We start from the raw sequence: 20,652 nt of genomic DNA on the forward strand, positions 1-20,652 counted from the left end.
AGGGATACTGAAGCAACAACACAAAAAAAAAAAAAAAAAAAAAAAAGCCATGTTTCATTATACATCTATTACTGCTTCCCCTGCACTCTGCCCACGAGCCTGTCTTTCCTAGGACTTGTTCCAAAATATTACTTACTTCAAGTAGGTTGTTTTTTTTCGTTCTTTACTGTTCCCTGAAAAGCTTTTTAAATATATTCCACTGGTGTTTCTCAACTTCCCCTGCTCAATCAATCTTTGCCCCAGCCCAAATCTATTTCACTTCACTTGAAGAAACTAACTCTACCTTCTGATCTAACAAACACTATTAGAGAAGCAGCAGCTGAATATTTTGCAGTCTGTTTGAACCCATGGACACAGCAAGGGAAAAAAAAATAAAAATAAAAATAAAATAAAAATTAGTAGTTCACCGAAAACACTATATTGGGAATGTTTCTTGTTGAGGCTACATAGAACCCACCGAGGAATGAATGAAGCAGTATGATATAGTGGCAGCTCTCTTACTTCATAGCTAGTGAAGATATCAATATAAGATTTTGTCTAAGTGCTCTGTGTGTATGCAAGTGTGTAACAAAGAGGATTTCAGGGAACAACATCAAACAAAACAAGAATAATATACACAAATATATAACATTTAATCAAGATAATACTGCTAAGCAGAGGCTGCTTAGGTATTATTTGTTGAAAAACAGAGGTAGTGACCATTATAAAGGACTTTGTACCTTTCCCCTACGAGCTCTGTTTTGCCTTCAACCTGAGTTTCCACCTGCCTGTCTCTGCAGGATTGGTGGTAGCTACTGAAATCCCCCTCGATGGCTACTGGGCAGGTGCTGTGTGTTTTCTGCTCTGGCATCTTGCGGTGCTGTGCTTGGTGATAGCATTTGCACTGTCCACACTTCGCACAAGAGGGAAATATGTCTGAGGATTTTCCTGAAGGTTATGAAGTTCTGTGGAGGATGGCTATCCCCAAGGCAGGAGCTGTCCCTGATACCAAGATTATATTGGTTTTTCCAGCATCTGCAGAGTTCTGACCACGGTGTTTTCTTCCTTATAAAACCTTCATAGTTGAGCAGGTAGTTTTGAAAGGCTTGGACTGATAAAAACGGAAAGATACAGCAAAATAATACCACTAAAAGCGCATCTGTACTGGAAGAAATACATATCCAAGATTTCCTTCTCTTTTCTACAGCGATAAGAGCGGTAAGGAAATTTGAAACAGAAGCCAGCACACAACTAAACATTTACTACTTAAAATCTTTAACAGTGGAAGATTAAAACAGACAAAGAAAATGCATTGAAGTGTTAGTTAATAAAACCCGATTACTTTCTGGAAAATATATATATATATAATCTAATAGCCAATTCTCACACTATGTTCTTGGAAATCCAGTAGTTCTCTATTTCTGCATCTTTCCAGGAATGGAGTGAATTGGGGCAACCTGCATGCTTGTTACTCTCCTTCCCCTCCTACTCTTGCCCCTTGTTTATCATTCCCTCTGTCTGCTTCAGTGGCTTATTTCTGGTTTCTCCTGTCCTTTGGAGTTATCAGAAGTAAGACACAAGATTGATTCTTCAGGTCAAACTGTTCCTCATCAATTATAGTAAACAAACCAGGAACGTGTTTTCAAGTCAGTCAGCCTCCTTTCCCTCTCTTACACACACACATGCACAGATGTCCTTCTGCTTCCACGGAAAACAATCTAAAACAGGTCATTTTTTATTTTCCATTTAAAGACAACCATGGTCACATTTCTCTGGTTTAGTAACCCCTAGGGAAGGCAGCATCTCTTGACATGAAATGGTAGCAGGTATTCATACAGACGGACACGATTACAGGTACAAAACCTAAATGTACCTGTTTCTGGAAAATCATAAGTTTTTGTTCATTTCCAAAGAAAGAAATAGAAAAGAAATGTGGTGAATTAAAGCTTTCAAGTCAGAAAGCCAAGAGCAAAGAGGATGGCTTCCAAAAGGGCTATGAGGAAATAGCAGAAAGATGCTAGGTACAGAATGAGGGAGCAAAACAAGAAATAAGAAGGGAGAAAGGGATAAATTAAAGTGACTTTTATTTATTCTTAACTTTCCTTTTGTTACTTTCCTCAGCTGCTCACAGCAGAGCCTTTTCCCTCAGCAACTCCTGCTAGCTCCAACCATCTCTAGTGAGTTTTCCACCAATATTTCCCATCCCATCCAGCAGAATACTACCTCTCCCCTTCAGTCAGGGCTGCACAAGTGCCTGAACCACCACAGACTGGTGGTGCAAGGCAGCCAGTGCTGCAATGATGCTGCCAATAGCACCAATGGCTGATTTTTGCCCAGGGCTAACACTGCTGCTGCAGGGTGCTACCTGTCTAAGAGCCCTTGGTTGATTATGGCCTTGGAGGAGCCAAAAGTGGGCGCATCCTGTCCCTGACTGCTGCCAACAGATGCATCCATGTCCAGGGGAGGCTTCTGTCCTCACCTTTTCAAAGGGTCATGATGACTTGCAGTCATATTGAGCTACTGAATCTCTGACACTTTCTCTGCTGCAGCACGGTAACATTATATTCTATTTCTGTACTACCAACTTCTAGGGGAAACACAATTACAAGCACTTTTTCTGGGTCAAGCCAGCTGTTACGTTCTCTCTGACCATAAGGCAAAGCCACTGACCATTTGCATTTAGGACAAGACCGACTGCACGGAAATGGGAATGCTGCTGCCATCACGCACACAGCACTATGACCTCCCAACAGCATCACTGAGGAGCTAAAACCTTAGATATTCAGCCCTAAGAAGGGTGTTAAAGGTGATGAGGAATGCTTGTTTTCAAATCCAACTCACATAGGGGATATAGGCTCCTCTCTGTGAAGGTGGTAAGGTAAAGGCAAGACTGCTCTACAGCCCAATTGCCTTCAGAAATAATGAAGGCCAGAGGGGAGCCAAGAGCAAAACCCGACTGAGTAACACTGAACTGCAGCAACACTGGAAGGTGCATCTCCTTTGGCCATCCAAAGCAGCAGAAGAGAAAAAAACAACCCCAGAGACCACCAAATCCTGCCTTTCTCCACCACTACCCAGGTACTGATGCTCAACACAGGGCTTCCTGGAGCAGGCAGTGGCTGGCTGTCATCATCACTACCAAAAATCCCTTCCCCAACACTTTCACTCTACTTGTTCAGTCCTTTTCAGGAATCGTGTATTTGACCTCTTGCTACGGGCTACCTCATCTCACAGTTTCTGCGAGCTCCGTGGCAATACAAATACCTGCCTAACTTGCATATGTAGTTTCCATGACAATCGGGCACATGAATTTGAGGGATCCTTAGCAGACAATAGCGATGCTCAAATAAGCCTGGGCTGTTCTTAAAAGTGCTCAACTAGTGTGCTATTGAATACCTGCCAAAAGTGGAGTAGATCCATGAGGCTCCGCAAGCTCTCTAAATGGCAAAACTTGTTATAAAACTGCAGCGAAGTATGTGAGAGCAAAACCCTAAAACCTAAACAAGTCCTGACTCCAGACTTTTCATGACTTATGTCTTTTTTCCCCCCTTTCTTCCCTTCGTTTAATAATATAAAAAATTATTAAGTAGAATGTTCTGTGGTAACTTTGAAAGAAGTAATTTAATAAAAAAAAAAATTCAGAGTGCCTCAAGTTAATTTAATTCAATCTAAGGCTCGTGCTGCTGCCAAATTGCACATTTCAAAACTGCATAGCCAAAGAACTTTAGGTGCCCTCTGAGAAAGCCTGCTGTGAAAGAAAAGGCAGAGAAAAAAAAAGACCCATGAAAGCAAATGAAGGCAAAAATCTTGTTGAGGGGTTGGAGGGAAAAGAGAAGGAAAAGGAAGTTTCAATTAATGCGTGAGTGATTCAATGCTTAAGAATGATAGGTAAAAGTGTCACCGGCATTTATTTAATTATTTAGTACCCTTTGAAGGGAAGGGAGAGTAGGTCAAGCTAGCTGAGATGAGGAGTGCTACATGCTCATCAGTAAAGAATAACTAGCTTGGAAAGTGACAGTACAGCACAGCAACGGAATCCTGAGGGTCAAAGCTTGAGGCAAGAGAAATCAAGGTGCTCTGGAATAAATTCTGCCCTGAGATGTATTCAGCAAGGGTTCGCAGGCTGTAGTGAGAGCTCCGTAGACATACATCCCAGGACATAATCCAGTCTGGAAAGGTAAACACACTTTATGGGTCTGACCCACTCATACTGAAACAAAACCACTGTGGAAGGAGGACTGATTACAGTAAGCTGATGACTAGGATTTAAGATAGCTAAGTGGCCACAGTGGACAGAAAATAGGTAAGAAAACATCACAGAAATGTTCAATTCAGTGCTATAATGTCATATGTCCTGCACAGAAAAAGAGTCTGGGAATGAAGCAATAATATGCAGCTTGGTCTCAAAGTTTTATATGGAAAAAACAACACAAGATGCATGCCCAAACCAGAATATTTTTCACAAGTCTCTGTCTATCCATATAAGTCCATAGTTCACATTGCCACCATGTTGTCCTCCTAAGTTCATCTGCTAAAAACCTACACTGAGAAACTTGTCACATGAGACACCATATATAGGTTATGAATAATGTTGGTAGCAAACAGCTTCTTCCATCTCACAATTACTGGCACAGCTAGCACACCTACCTATCATCACCTCTGTCCTCTCCAGCCCCTGGGCCCCTCTTGGTGTCATCCATCTGTTTACAACAGGGGGGTTTAGGTGTTAAGCCCTTCAGAGCAGGGAGTGCTGATTATTATAAATCTGCGCCAACATGCCTCCACGGGCTCAAAACTTATGAAAAAGATTACGACCTGACTGCCAGTAATACCAGAGGAGTGGATTTGATGACCCGAAGAGTTCCTTTTGAGCCCTGTACTCCTAAGTGCTAGTGCTCCGCTTCTACTATTGGTCCTAATCTTCTTGTTCACCTCTTTGAGCAAGTGAGAGTAAATTCTACTAGCTTGCCTGAAGTTCAAGGTTACAACAGCTTTGGTTATGAAAGTATTACATCCCAAATAAGCAATACAGTTTTGACCAAAGGCCTTAGACTGTCTACTCCAATTTCCTCTTAAGAGGGATACGGGTTGAGCTGGATGTCATTGGAAAGTCAGTACTTTCAACAAGATTTTTGATAAGGCCTTATAATTAACCAATGACCTTGATGTTATCATACCAACTGGGGACATTTGCCATTGTAACAAATACCTAAGTTAGTATCAGAAGATTGGCCGGTATTCTTTCTACATATGAAAGTATATGAACAGAGAGAAACATAACATTGTTATATACATGTATTTTTAAAATAAAGATAGAAACATTTGGGTTATATACACGTATATAAAAATCAGTGCTTCCCAGCTTATGGTGTTTCAACTTTTTACCCACATACTCTGTGCCTTGGGTCTTTCGGAGTCTACTTCACCCATATCTCATGTGTTTCATCACAAAAGCCAGCTATAACAGATGATGACCAAGATCTTAAAAAAAATGCATAGGCTTACCTAGGAAACGTAAAGTTCCCAGTTACAAGGAAAAAAGGGTGCAATCTTGATCCCAGATTCACCCAGCTTTATACAGTCTTTGCTCTGCATCCCCCATGCTCAACAAGCTGATCCCTTGTTTGCAACTCAGAACTGTCTCTTCCTGAGCTATAAAGAGCCTAACAATTTTCATGGACAATCAAAAGTATGGCAACAGACCCAGGTCCAGCAAAATAGATTCATAATATACACACTACTATTTACTGGCTTTTCTAATATTTACCGTGGTATCCAAAAGGGCTTTACATGCATCTCCGAAGTTATCCCCCCATTTGGCATCTAGGGACCAGAAGTCCATATCCTCCAAGATAATTAGATACTTAATGATCTACGTGTCTATTTACTTTTTGAGGATCTTGGCTGCAGAGAATATTAAGCGACTTTCCCAAATGTCATACAAAAAGGTTGTGGTAGCGCCTTCAAAAAAAAAAAAAAAAAAAAAAAAAGGGAAGAAGAATAAAAAAAACAACCCACGGAACCAGAAACCAATCTCCTAAATCCATATACTTTGTCTTAACTACTATCCTTGTGAATTACACTGTTATATAATGTAATTAGGAGAAAATAGCAAGTTCTATTCTAGGAACTTCTAATCAGCAACAAGCACTGCACTCCTAACGATCTCATTAGAAAAGAAATGCATAATTGCATGGTAGCACCATCTAGCAAACTACACCTCCAGCCACAGGGGCAGCCCTTCCCCAGGTAGACAGCACAACTTCGAGCAAGACCAATTCTCCATCAAATAAGACGCGATAAGAATCTTGTCTATTCTAAACAGAAGGTAAAGGCTTTGAAAAAAAGTGAAAAAAGGAAACGAAAACTTTCTTACTGACGTGGTGCTTGTTGGAAGTATGAACATTAGGCTGGTGTTTAGCCGTTATCCTTGACTATTTTAAGTTTTAAAAGCAAAGCCTGCTGGTGGTAGGAACAGACCTAAAGACCATAGACTTACAGGCAGCTTGCATTTCCATCTAATCTGGACATCCATGTCCAGTCACTGCTACATACATTTTACTTACATTATGTGGTGCTTGATGCTATAGGGAATGATATGACCCAACTGTCTCAGGACAAGAGAGCAAGCTTGTTCAAACTCCCAGTCAGAGCAGGCTTTTAGCATTATCAATAGCAGACATTATAGACCAGGGCTGAGCTGTAAAACCTGACTTCAGTTTGTAGTCCCCCATAACGCGGAGTGGCTTGGGTTTTGTGTCCGAAGTCATCTCTGGATGTCACACAGCACTCTCCTTAAAGCCCCTACTCGAGCAGGAAAGTCTGAGTTGCCATGGCAGAGATCACAGCTACAACTGGAGGGGGAAGGTGCCGTGAGATCTGTACAGAATAATGCTCGTGGTACGTGGGGAGACAACTTAAGGCTCTCAAAACAGACATAGCCCCTGAAAGGTATTTGCAGCTTTTTCACAACTTCCTCTACTAGTACCAGCAAACTCCTACTTGAGTGTGCCGCTCTGTAAAATGGAAATTTTACAGCTCCACAGGGAAGATCTGAAAGAGTAAAACACCAAAGCAGTGCAAGGAGTTAGGCATCTAAAACCTTTATTGATCCGGGTCTAAGTATACCGTATTATTGGGCTCCATGTTAGGTCATATCTGGGAGCCTAAGAAAAGCAGCAGTAAGAGGCAGCAACAGGATTGAACTCTGAAGTAAGGAAAGAATGTAAGAAAAATCTTGAACCGAAACGTTTTAACCTACGAAGGCAAGGACAAGAAGCAGTTAAGAGGGGATTTTGCTTAAGCACAGAGAAGAAAATCTTCAGAGATACAAATCACGACTGCTGATGATTCTGTTTTCCTCCTGACACAGATAATGGGATAAGTGGGCATGCATGGAAATCACAGAAAGGAGAATTTCTGAGGAGATGAAAGCCTTTCACAAAGCTAGCTCCATTATACTATTTTTCCCTGTGCCTCCTGCTGGGAAAGGCTGGGAGTACAGCTACCCTCAGATCCTCCAAAGCCTGCCAGAGCAGCTGGGAGCTCTGCTATGCTCGGGAACATGCCCTAAGCACTGATCTGACTGACTGTGCAAGCTACTGGGCCTGGAGTTGCTCTGAGATGTCCCAGCGCTGCCTCTCCCACTGCATTTCCTAATGCATGCTTCACAGGGAGGGGCAGGGACAGGAATAACTGGGAGGTTTTCACCTTGCTTCCTCCTGTGTGGGATGGGATGCTCGGGCCCTGAGGTAGGAGTGTGCTGGATGGGCACCAGCATGCTGCTTTCTCTCCTAATAGCAACTGCTGGGGCTGGAACAAGGCTGTGAGAGCGTCTCCTGCTCACTGCTCCTCATGCAGGAGGGAGCACAGAGTGAATAAAGCATCCTCGGGCACTGGGCAAAGCTCATTCACTGCTTTGCAAAACCTAAATCTCTGTAAGGCTCCTTTTTTTTTTTTTAAAAAAAAAAAAAAAAAAAAAAAAAAAAAAAAAAAAAAAAGTTCTCCCCACCCCCAGTCACTCTCCCTCTTTTTTGGACGTTGCCATGGAAACTGCATCTGGTCTCCATTCTCTGGGTTTCCGTCATGTCCCTGCTCAGAGGCAGCAGCAGCAGCAGAGAGACATTGATCAGTGATGCAACCAGCCGGCCCCTCGAGAGGCAGGCTGGCAGCACGGCCTACGTAATCCTGGGGCTCCCCGTCACTAGCCACCGTCCTCGCAGAGAAAGGCCAACGTTGCCGTTCTTTGGGCAAGCTGAATTAAAAAGCAGGTGGAAGCAGGCCCTTTAAGCCACCGTGCCTCAGTGGGTCAGCTGAAATGTGCCCATATGCAGACACCTCGAGCCCTTGTCTGCCAGGAGATGCTGGGGTTATTCCATGGCTCTGTATGCACTGAAGCCTACGATATGTGCAGCCCTAGGAGTCTCTGATGCCCTATTTCTCTTTGAAAGGTAAGCTGGACCCCACCACCCACCCTGTCCCCCTGCCAAGCATCCCAGAGCAGTGCTGCTCTAGAGGGACAGGACGAACCTCTTTTTTTGGGGCCTTATTAACCCACCTAGAGTCAGAGTCTACGTAAACTACCCAATACACCTGCACCCCTCTCTTTCAGGCATTACTGCTGCAGTTTCTCCTCACCTATCCTCCTGGAAAGAGAGTGTAAGTAAGCAAAAACCAGAAACAGCTGTGCCAGCACATGAAATCGGTAGAACAACATTTCCTTTACAAGGGGAAGGAAAGATTTCGGATGGCAAGCAACAATGACAGCGAAAAGCCAAAAAAACATGGATGGCACATCAGTAGAGACAAAGCAATCTCTAAGGAAGGAAGGATGAGAAAAAAAAAATGTTGAAACAGGGCCAAGAGAAAGACTGGCCTGCTTTTTTAATTTCAGCTTGCTGCTAGCTGAATCCCTTTTCCTGCAGCCTCCTCCCACCACCTCCCCGAAGGGTACTGTTGCCTCCTAACACACTGATGTGCCAAGGAGCCCTCTGACAGCTCTCTATTAATTAACTTCATGCCGATACAAATTTTATTTAAAGTTAAAAAAATCCAATTCACATTGATCCACCTTCATTGCTCCATCTGGCTGCCAATCAATGGCTGCTCAGCTTTACCTGGTGGGGGAACAGATCGCACAGCCCCACGCAGAAGGGAGCACTTGGCAAGGGGGACATGGAGGTGCCGTCTTCAGGCCTCTCCCCCATCCCACGCCCATTCTGGAGGGAGCTATATCTGTGCCCCTCTGAATTTTCTGCATCCTCCAATTTCTCTGCAGACCTCCCACTCCTAACAGTGCTCCCTGAATCAATTGCCTAACTCAGGAAGGGGTCTCTCTCGTACAACAGACCACGTTAAATGCTAATACAATGCACAGGGCTCAGTGGGGAAAAACCAGGGATGAATTGCCCCCTCCCGCATTCAGATTTCCAACATGATTTGCTAGATTTCTCATTGGCAATTGTCATTTCACTCTCAGAGGGAAAAGCTTTCTCTCTTCTCCTTCCCTCTACCCAAAGAATCGATACAGCTGCTACAGTGAACAGCCTTTCCCAAACAATGCTTGGTCCCTTAGGCCTTGTCTACACTAAGAAAATTGGTAAGCTTTTTTTTTTTTTTTCCTCCTGCTATGCAAGTAGCAAAATAAGATGCTGGAGAGGTGACATAACAAGCATCACTACCTAGGGATCAGAGGGGCTACTGGTCCCACGTTGCCTACAGTGTAGTTTTGACTTTCAACATTACTGACTGTTGGCAGTCAGGGCGAATGGTCTAGCTCTGGCTTGGATTGGCTTATGTATGCAAATGCAGACCTCAAGTTGGCGTTTCTCCTAACGTGTAAAGTCAGTTGATTCATCTGTGGTCCAGGAAGAAGCTAAAGACATATTACCTTGTATCTTTACACTATGAAAAAGGTCACTTCACAACCAGTTTTAGTTAGTGCACTCTTTCTGAATTCCTCTCCCCACATAATCAAACCCCTCTAACTATAGATAAAGCCTTCAGCTTGCTAGCAATACAGTGAAGGGGCTCGACAAGCCTGTTGTCATATTACTGAGGAGCTAAAACATTATGGCTCAGGAGCTGCAGAAATAGCAAACATAGGGAGTACTGAAACTATTTTAGCAAGTATAGCCAGCTCTAGCCATCACGGAAAAGATATAGAGGGAGGAAGGTGCTGCTTGCCATTGAGGAGCTGCCTTGAAGCCGTCAGTAAAATCCCACCACTGACCTACCTGGTGACATGCCAGCCTCTGATAGAGCTGTGCCCTTTCTGCCAAACAGCAAATCCTCCTGGCCTGAGAGGTCACATACACAGGGTTTCTTTCGAGGAACACATTCATCCATTTTGGCATCAATTAGGATTAGGGCAGTAAGCTCTTGCTATTTCTCTGCAGTGCATGTTTTTCTCGCCTACTGGACCAAGGCAACTGCGTGTCTGCTCAGGCTAAGTGGGGCATACAATCTACAGGCTTAATATCTTATTACGCACAAACCTTTGCATGCACCCACACATGCAATTCGGTGCCTTAAAAGACAACAATGTGGGTGAGCAGCAAAAGGAAGGATAAATCCTCCACACTTTCAGAAGCAAAATTATATGACCCAGGCAAGTATGTCAGACTCTCTCTTTAGTTTGGGTAGTGTTTGTATGCTGGGTGCACGTTGGTGGGCATGCTTGTAAGCCTACCAGAAACTGCAGCAGAGGAGGCTGGGTGCCTCTGAAATAGCACTTTAAGTGTTTGTTAGATACAGTAACCACATATTTGGCTTGTGCGGCTTCACCCCAAATACTTGCAGTCTGTAAGGATGAGTAAATGCATCACTGGCTTGAACCACAGAAAGAGCAAATTAACAGGCAGAAGAAATGGAGAACAGAAAAAAATGTTAGGCTTGTTACATCTTTGGTTCATGGAGAAAAAAAAAAAAAAAAACAATTAGATTTTCTTGCCTGTTCACAAATGCTTTGGACTAACTATAGCACACAGAATCTTCCCATTGCAAATTAAGTCTTTCAGATGCTTGTGGCCTATTTGCGGATGGCAGATACAAGAATACTTACTGGCTAGCCTGCTTTAACACATGCTTTTCTACTTCTGGAAGAGGAAGCCACAAGATAAGGTGAATCTGAGTTTACTTCAGAAGTGGGCTCTTAGTTCAGGATGGGCAAAGTAGGAAACCTTGCATTTAATTACTCTACAGCAGGCTGGAATTTGGAGCTGGGAATGATTTGGAAGCAGCTATAAAAAAGATTTTGGAGGAAGAAGAAAGGGCTTTCCAGCAGGAGATGCTGGAAAACTCTAGAGGGTTCTCAGGTAAACAGATGGGCCCACACCCAGCCCACGTGGGCATCTTTTTCTTTGCTTGGTAGCACACAATAAGCTTGTTTCAAGGCCCTAACACAGGCATAGCTAGCTGCTGGGTCACAGGCTTCCCCTGCTTGGTGAAGATATCTTTAATATCTGAGGTCAGCAGGATCTCAAGTTCCATCTGGTGGCCATCTCGTTTCAAAGGCAAGAGTGTTGAAAAATATAAGGGAGCCCACATAAGTGAGCCTTACAGCAATACTGCAGCACCTGCAGGCTAGTTGTGGCTCTAACCTCTACCTCAATGAGCCAGCACGTTACCCATAACCCATGATCATCCCCAGGTCTTTCTGCTGACCCCTCTTCCCTTAGGTTTTCTGCTCCCTGTCCACTTTCCCAGGGTCTATTTTGGCTCTCATCCTGCAAGGGCAGAGGATTCACTCCATCTATGCAGAACTAGAGAAAGAAACACGCGGAGGCTTCTGGGCTAGCTCATCGGAAACAAACAGCTGCAGCAAAGCAAACAGCCCTGGCCCTCGCAAACCTGGCTTCAGACAATGAATCAAAAGCACTTAAGATGGCATTAAAGCACCTCAGGCTTTTGAAGCTTGCTGGTAGAAAGAGAAAAGTTGAGGGAAAAGCAAAAGAAAAAAGAAAAAGGAAAGGAATGAAGTAAGAAAAAAATATCCTAGACTCCACAAGCAAGGTAAAGAAATAATGGTCAGAGGGAAGACTGAGCTATACTTTTGGTTGTCATCACTCCCCACAGGGTCTCTGCACGCCATCTACTCCTCCCCACCCTGCTTTGGCCCCATCTTGTTTCTTTCCCCATTCCCTCAGAAGCATGCAGCACCACGTCTCCCTGCCTTTAGCATTACCTTTTAAACACACTGTTTCTACCCTTTCCTCCTCTTTTTTTCTCCTTTTCTCCAGTTCTTACCCCCTTAACTCCAACCCTGTCTCAGGCTATATAGAAACAAGCAGGTCTGAGATTAGCTCTTAATCGATCCCAAATTTCTGACCCTTGGGGGCAAGGACTGCTGTATGCACTTATAGCGTCCTGATCACCACTTAAGGCCTTTCGATATTGCTACAGGAACCACATCTGAAGTCAGAAGGGGTCAGGTGGGCTAATATAACCTTCAGGATTAACATGGGCTGGAAAGCAACTCAGCAATTTCAGCGCTTAGTGGAGAAAGTTGTTTGTGGTGTATCATCTCTTAAAAAGGTACCCAGTTTCAACTAAAAGACTCCAGCTGAACAACTGTCTACCATAAACCTAGCCAGACCAGCTGGTATAATCCTTTTTAATTTCTGCCTCGTTCCTAGTACAAATTTTCCCACCTCCAGCTTCTGATTGGTATGTACCACTATGCTTATGCCTAAAATCATCATACTGTCAGAGCTTGTCAAAACCTTTCCCTCTCTTCAGGAAAAAATTCACAAGTTCACAGTTCTTGCCAGGGAAGAAACATGCCCAGATGAGAGGCTTTCCTGTGAAATAAAATCCTGGAGAAAACATTTTGTTTAGGAGGTGTGAGAATTTTTTTTTTGTTTGTTTCAATGAGGCTGAAGTGCCTTGTCTTCACGAGGACAAAGAGCCTCTGCTGTTACCACTCGGACTTTGTCTGAAATGCAAAGGTTCAGACTGGCCATGGGGGAAAATGCCTTTGCTGGGGAGGGTGGTGCAGCACTGTAGCAGGTACCCGAGGAGACAACCTTGTCGAGACCCAGCTAGATAGAGCCATGGTGACCCAATCTGGTATTGGTGGCAGCCGTATTTAAAGAGAAGGCCACAATTCACAACCTCCAGTGGTCCCTTCCAACCAGCACGTCTACAGCTTTATGAAACGCAAGTCAAAACAAAATACTCCAGCCTGCCCGAAACTAAACATTTCACCAAGTCTTCTTAATAAACTGTTATCTTACCAAGGAACTGGTGCTTTCTGAGAAAAATCCTGGACTGTGTTTCAGCAGGAGTTATTAATTTGCTCCTGATTTCAACCCTCAAGCTGTATTTAGCATAGGAAAAGCATGGTAATGCTCTTTAAGTATTTGCCTCCTCGCCTTCCTCTGCCAGGAATGGGTAGACAGGCAGCAGCATCCCTGTTACCTATGTGGGGATGTAGCATCTTTTAGTAGGAGAAGAATACTATGGCACACACTACCTTTTTCCTTGTGAGAGAGCGGTAGAAAAGCTCACCTTCAAAAGAATATAATATTAAAATACTTCAGAGCAGAACAGTCTCTACGCCACAACCAATTCCCAAGCTGCAGTGCCTCTTTCTCTGGGAACTGTTTGGGAAATCAACATTATCTTTCACAAAATTTCAGCTGAAAAATCTTTTGAGATCATCTTTTCTGTCAAAAAGCTGTCAGTTTTCCCACTAAAGTTTGGAACAGGTTCAAAGTGACAATTTTTTCTTCTATTTTGCTTTAAAATGTCATATCCCTACTTTTTTTTTTTTTTTTTTTTTTTTTGGAATGGAATAAAAGCATACGTGACAAAGTGACATTTCCACTTGAGCTATCATTTTGTTTCTCCCTTTTTTTCAAGCTGAGAAACAGAAATGGAATATTTTCAGTCAAAACGTTGATTTTTGAATTAAAATGTTTGTTTCAGATTTCCCATTGGAATCCCCCCCCCCCCTTTTTTTGTTTCCAGTAGAACTGACATTATTCTGTCTCCCAGAAAAGTTCGTTTTTAAGATACCTGTATTTCTTTTCCCTCATAACACTTTCTACACGTAAAAAGTAGACAAATTCATTTTTCTGCCTGGGCAGTTAGCTAGGCAAACACAGGCTGTAGGGAGACTAAGGGAGTTGGGAAAACCTTGTGTCAAGGCTTTGAATTAAGGGGAGCTCTCTCCAGTTGACAAGAATGGGACCTACTACCTCTGAGCACACCTCACTTCTGCCATATCAAGGGGTATATCAAGGTGAGAGGGAGGGTGTAGAAACTATTGGGAGTGCTACTAACTGCGTACAGCTTGGGTCCCTCTAAGGCTGGGAATAAAAATTCATCTCTCAGAGGAAGAGTTCTTATTTAAGCACACAAAACAGCTGACTCAAAAACCATACTTCCATAAATAAATGAAATGGGGTACAGTGAGGGATCCTGCCCACTGAGTGCACCCTTCTCCTCAGCTGGCTGTCACCATCTGCAATGCTCTTAATCCATTTTTGATAATAGGGTGCTAAAGACCTAACCGGTGAAAAGCTAAGATCCATACCCCAACATAACACATTTCACTTCAGTGTCATGTCTACACCAACATCAGTGTCTCTGCTCAAGTTTTGGGATTTTGGGAAATACCAAACTTGCAAACTTCTTCAGAAAGTTTACTCTGCAGCACAATCCTTCTTTATATTAAATACATACAGCGATGATAATGTGGCTAGAAATATTTGCCAGAAAGGGATTGAGTGGGTGGAAAACAGGCTTTTACTGAGTTATTACTAGACTATTTAATTTCCTCGATACGTGCACTTTTCCCTGCCTCTACATGCTACTTTGTCACTCCAGGCTTCACACCCTACTTTGAACAATCCTTGTCAAGCATGCCTTTCGAGGTCATTTCTCCTGTTCATTGTACCTCAGTGTTTGGATTCATGAGGTGCTCTATCTTGAAGGGCAGTTCCAAAACCCATGACTGATTCTTCCACTCCCCCAACAGCCCTTTGTCCCTCCACTGAGGAAAACTGATCAGCCCTTAGCTCCTGCTCTCCAGAAGCTATGTGGAGACAGCGAGTGGTAAATCAAGCACTAATACTTCTGTTAAGAGAACTTTCCCAGAGGTATACCTTGCATAACAACTTAGCTAAGCATTTAAAGCATTGCAAAATGCCCACCGGAGTGCCCCCAGGAACCCGAACATTGCTTAATGGTCCAAGCAAGCTGAAAGCTTTGCCATTACTAATTGCATCACACTTTCATTTTTTGTGTTTTTAAACAAACAGATCCATTGCAGATCAACACACATGCTCTTTTAACCTTGTGCTTGTTCATCCAGATAGCCAGTTTAGCAAAAGGACAGGTTAGAGCTACCGGCCACCAGGTTTACCACAGTGCCTAACCCTTTCTCTCTGGTTTAGCATCAACTTCTTTCTAAATCTCATTTCCTTTCCGTCAGTCAGCGTGATCCTCCGGCCCGTAACACAGAACCTGGCTGAAAGGACAGACAGCTTCATTAAGTGTTAGAGACAGTTATGCATGAAATCTAAATTTGGAGTCCAGGCCCTCATGCCTGAAGGATGCATAGCACTATGCTCGGGGGAAGTAATGAAACAGAAGTCAGAGGATGCCAGGAACAGGATTAGTGGTCTCCGTACTTCTACCTTCTTCATGGCAAGAGAGGAACACACCTCCTGCTGGCGTCAATGTGAAATGTTTTGTATGCTGTGGAAGGTGAAGAAGAGTGGAGTCACTTCTAGCACCTTCTTCATGAACTTCATAGAAGTCCAAGTGTCAGGAATCTACCTCAGGTGTCAAACAAACAAACACATCAAACAAAACCCACCAACACCCCAAGATTAAAAAAAAATAAAATAAATTCACAACATCCAACCCTAACTGCACACAGCTCAACTGCTGCTCAGCTGAAACAGGAATAAGGTCTACAGGATCTTGAACAGCGGTGGGCTAGGCGGTTAATTGCCATGATATCAGGGCAGGAACGACTGCCCCCAGCGAGCACTATAAGTGCTTTTAAATACGGAATCGCTACCAGGTACAGCTGCAGCATCTTTAGATAAATTTTCAACTTAGCCTGCAACCACTTCTTAGTGTGCCACGGATAAAACAAGCAGTCCACAGGACCCACCTCAGAAGTCCTCCTTTGTGCTTCAGGGCCATCTCCCAAAACTCATGCCAGGAAAGCAAGCCTCTGCTTCAACAGGGCTCGAGAAACACATCATTTCAGTTAGTGACAGCTCTGATGTTCTCATGGCTAGATGTGAATAAAAGCTATGCCAGAGCCACAACTGAAAATGCTTCCCAGTTACGGGTTATGTGCTGCCCGCCCACAAAATTTAAATTCTTTATGACATGGGGTGGTGACTAATAATCTATGGCTCCCTGCTGTAATCTAAGCACCCTGCTGTAAATGAGTGCATAGATCGTACCTGCATGGTGTTTACACAACACTGATAAACTATTAGCCCAGATGGAAATGAGGCAAACTGTCTTTTCTCATTTATTTTCAACAGCTGCCCCTGATGGAGACTCTGAGCTACCTGGGCCCAAGGTGAGTGTGTAGTGTTCAGGCACCACTCTGACATACAGCACTGGTCCTGCCAAGCTCAATGGGGATTTATAGCTCTATCTAGCTACATTATAAATTAAGAAAATAATAATAAAAAAAGCAACACCAAACAAACAAGTGGGATGTGAGTCCACAATGTAAGCATAAAAGTGTGGCCTGAGTGACCTTGCCAAGGGAGGAGAAAAGCCACCTAAGCAGGATGACATTCACACACTTTCCTATGGTGTGCTGCAATCTTTCTCTTATGTCGCTAACAAAATAATACAAAATACAATGCAAGGTAATCCTTCAGAAGTTACCTATGTTTAGAGATCAGGCTGAAGCAAACTGAACTGGTTTAGCAGTGCACATCCTGCAAGGTAACCCCATGCAGGGTTTGCACAAGACACAATAAATTTTGCAATAAAGGCATGCTGTGGGTGATGCTCTATTAGGATGGCAGCAGAGCCTATTAGGACACTGCTATGCTAACAGTACACTAGCAAGTATTAGTACAAAAAGGACTCTGAGTCACATTCAAAAGCCAGATGGATGGAGATCAATCACAGATCATGGTGGAAGAGAGCAGATTGCCACCCAGACCTCCCAAGCCAGAGGGTCTACACTGGTACACCACCCCCTCGACTCTGACAGATACTAATCCCTCAGGCTCTTGCACGCCCAACGTACAGGTTGGGTACTTGTCCCTTTCTCTTTGCTGTCACAGATCTGGCCTTGGGTGTCTGTCTTTGTAGCGAATTACCCCAGCTTCACTCCTTTTCTGCAACTGCCATCCCAAACACAGCTGGCTGAGGTCGTCTGTGAACCAGTGCAAAAGATTATAGGACAAGGCTACACCACAGGAACACCACCTACACTGTCACTCCCTCTCATGAGAGCCTCATCCCCTTCTGTCATATTTCTTGGTTGGTACCAAGAGAGCTGTACGTGTAATTTCGCTGTCTGCAAGACCGCCAAGTTGAGAAGGCGCCCAAGGTCACACGTCTGGAGCAGAGCCAGCTCTAGGGCTTATGCAGATCTGCTCCTCACCCAAGGCAAGGCAGAAGCCTCAGATATAACAAGCACAATGCAGATAGAAAGCTGTTGGACATGGAGAAGTGGAGATCTGCAGAGTGGGGTAGTGGTTCAGTGACGACCAACCAGGTCTTTATGACTAGCCTGGATTCAAAAGAATTCAGTTCACAGAAAGGATGGCTCAGCACAGGGCTGGCCCCTATTCTCATTCCTTCCTTTTCTCTAGGTGCAGAATTGGAGGAGCAGAATGGGAAGTTGGGCTGATCATTAGAAAGCACTTTTAATCAGACCTTCATGAAGATCACAAAGTCATCAGCTCACAGTGACGGATTGCCAGGGACTCTATGATGAATGCATTTGCAAATATTGCTGCAGAATAATTTCCTTCCGTCGCCAGAGCACTCCAAACAAATTAGATTCCCTCTAATCACATCTCCTGTCTGTGGATGAGGAAAGATGGGCCCGTCAGCACAAACGCATTTAGGGGGCGGGCGGCGGTGGAGAGCGAGCGGGAGGTAAGGGGTTAGATGCAGGAGGCAGGCAGATGAGGCACTGGAAAGATGCCCAGCTTTGAGGACAGTCTGAGCAGCGGCGTGGATACACGGTAATCCCAAATATGTTAACAGCTCTCCCCCTGCCTGCGCACACAGCCTGAGCGCTATGGGATGGAGAGAGAGGAGCTGGCAATTCACCTGGAATTTTTATAACAGTGCAGAACAAGGGGAAGGAGAATAACGCTGGCATCATTTATCCCAGAGGCTGTAGCCCCACTCCTTGCTAAGGATGCGCAGAAGAGCTGAAAGCAGCTTCTGTGATGAGGCGAAGACCGTTCTGCTTTCTGCGCTGTCTTCTCCGTGCCCTACCCCTCACTGGGATACTTGAATTAGTGAAGCAGAAGGAACAGCTTCCCAGATAATCCAGTGCAGGTGACTCACAAGATGCAGCACTGAGATGGAGAAACAGTTGGGAATTGTTAATTAGTGCCAGGTGGCCATTATGCCATGCTGGAGGCATTCAACAAAGCTGGTAGCTCCCCTAATTCATACTAAGACTAAGCATATTAGTTTAAGGCTCTTTGAAATCGGAGACACAACAGGCCTTAAATTTCAAGACAAACCAAGGGTGAACAGCGCTTCACATTTTTAAAAATGGAAAAATACTATCCCAAAAAGGATGATCTGAGTAAGACATCCGAAGGCTACTACTCTTCTCTACACCGCATTTAGAACAAGTGCTGGAAGCTGGCCAGGAAGATGACTGCAAAGTAACATGTTCCTACCAATGTCATGTCCATCATCTGCAATTTCCCTGAATGCATTAATTAATCCAACAATAGCTTGCTGTTAATAAATAAAAATCGAGCATCGTTACTTAGTGACACATCGCTAGCGACTGACCTGGCAAGTGACAGCTTTTGTTTCAGCACTGGACAAACGCAGTCCAGAGAATCATGTTTGTGATGCAGCAAGCTCCACCTTTACTTTGTCCAGCATTGGTTTGAAATCCACTGTACCCATTTTTGCTAGGAAATTAGGGGAGCCTACTGCTCTCGGAAAGCAGACCTTGCTGTGTTTCCACACTTGGGCATTGGAGAGTGCAACCAGTAAGCAGAGAGCAACACGGTGGAGATGCTGAGGACTGAGGGCATATTCTGTGAATGCAAAGAGCATGAATGGGGATGGAAGTCACGAAGAATTAAGTGCAGAACAAAGTTTGAGCAAAGTATGTAAGAAAGGACAGAGAGACACTGCTTGCATGCCTGTGCGTTATCTGTTGAAGGACTGGCAGTTGTGCTTTATTCATTTCCCTGCTCAGAGGAGCTGGGGTAGTTTTTGGCTTCCCCTTCCCTAGCTGGTACCGACTTGCTTTTCACAGTCCCCATTCCTAGCAGCTCAGAAACTCTGCCAAGAGCTCACTACTGAAGGAAAAATGTAAGCCCAGTCCATGCCCCTTTTAATTAGCTTTGAGATCTGGCACGGAGCAAGCCGACACAGAAGAGACAAAGTAAAGAAAAAGTCTTGTTTAAAATACGGCACCGAGCTAGCTGCAGAATTGCGAGCAGGGCAAGAGCGGGGGGAGCGGAGGAAGGGAGAGAGGGGAGCTGCTGCGAGAGCAATTGGCCTTGTTTGCTCTCCTGGAAGCCTCTGTGTGCTTTTCCTCCAACGTGCGCTGGGTTTATATCGGGGGCAAACCCTCGTGGGCCGCTGGGCTCGGTGCGAGGCTTGGGCCAAGAAGCAGGAGGGCTGCTGCCAGGTTTCCCCTCCTCCCCTCGCCTGCCTGCGCTCTTCTCTTTCACGCTTCTCTCGCAGCAGGACCTTCTTATCAGGTATGATAAGCAGCACTCCTCAGCAAGGCTGGCAGGCTTCCAGCTCACGTTCCAGGAGCGCGGCCGGGCGCTGCTGCTGTGTGAGCACACTTTAATAAAACTCTGATTTTTATCTGAACATTTTATTAATCCTGGGCTCAGCCGTTTGCCAAAAAAGCCAACGCACTGAATATGCCAACGTGTGTTCTCTCCAGCTCCTAATACCGATGTACCTCTGCCCACAGAGTCTCCTCTGCTTCGTGCTGGGACGCACTTTCTATGCAGGGTTGCACCCAGCTCTTTGTTCGCCCCTCTGCCACACTGGGGAGGCAGCGGGGGCTCTCTGCACACTGGGTTGCCCTCCCTTCTTTTGTACAGCGATTTTGAATGGGAAGGAGGAAAGTTGACTCTTTTCCTTAAAATGTTCCTTCTGCCAAAATCACTATTTTCCCCATATACAGCGTGTGTGGAAAGACACTGAACATCTGTGAGCTCTCCTTAACATCACCTTTCCTTTCTCATCCTTCCACTGCTGCCCTGCTCCCGTTTACCACCTTGTGATACACCCAACTCAATCCTCTCATAGGGTGGGCTACACGTAAACATCACTTGGTGCTAGAATTGGGCCTGCTGCAACATGGCCAGAAGAAGGGGACAGAAAAGATGAGGAGAGGTTTGTGTGGGACCATACTTAGATCATCTTTTAAGATAGCTATTCTAAGAGCACCCGTAATCAGTACAGGTTTCCATGAACTGGCTGTTGAATTGACATGATTTCCTGATA

This window comes from Aythya marila (genome assembly GCF_965140915.1).
Source record: "Aythya marila genome assembly, chromosome: 1".
Classification (NCBI taxonomy): domain Eukaryota; kingdom Metazoa; phylum Chordata; class Aves; order Anseriformes; family Anatidae; genus Aythya; species Aythya marila.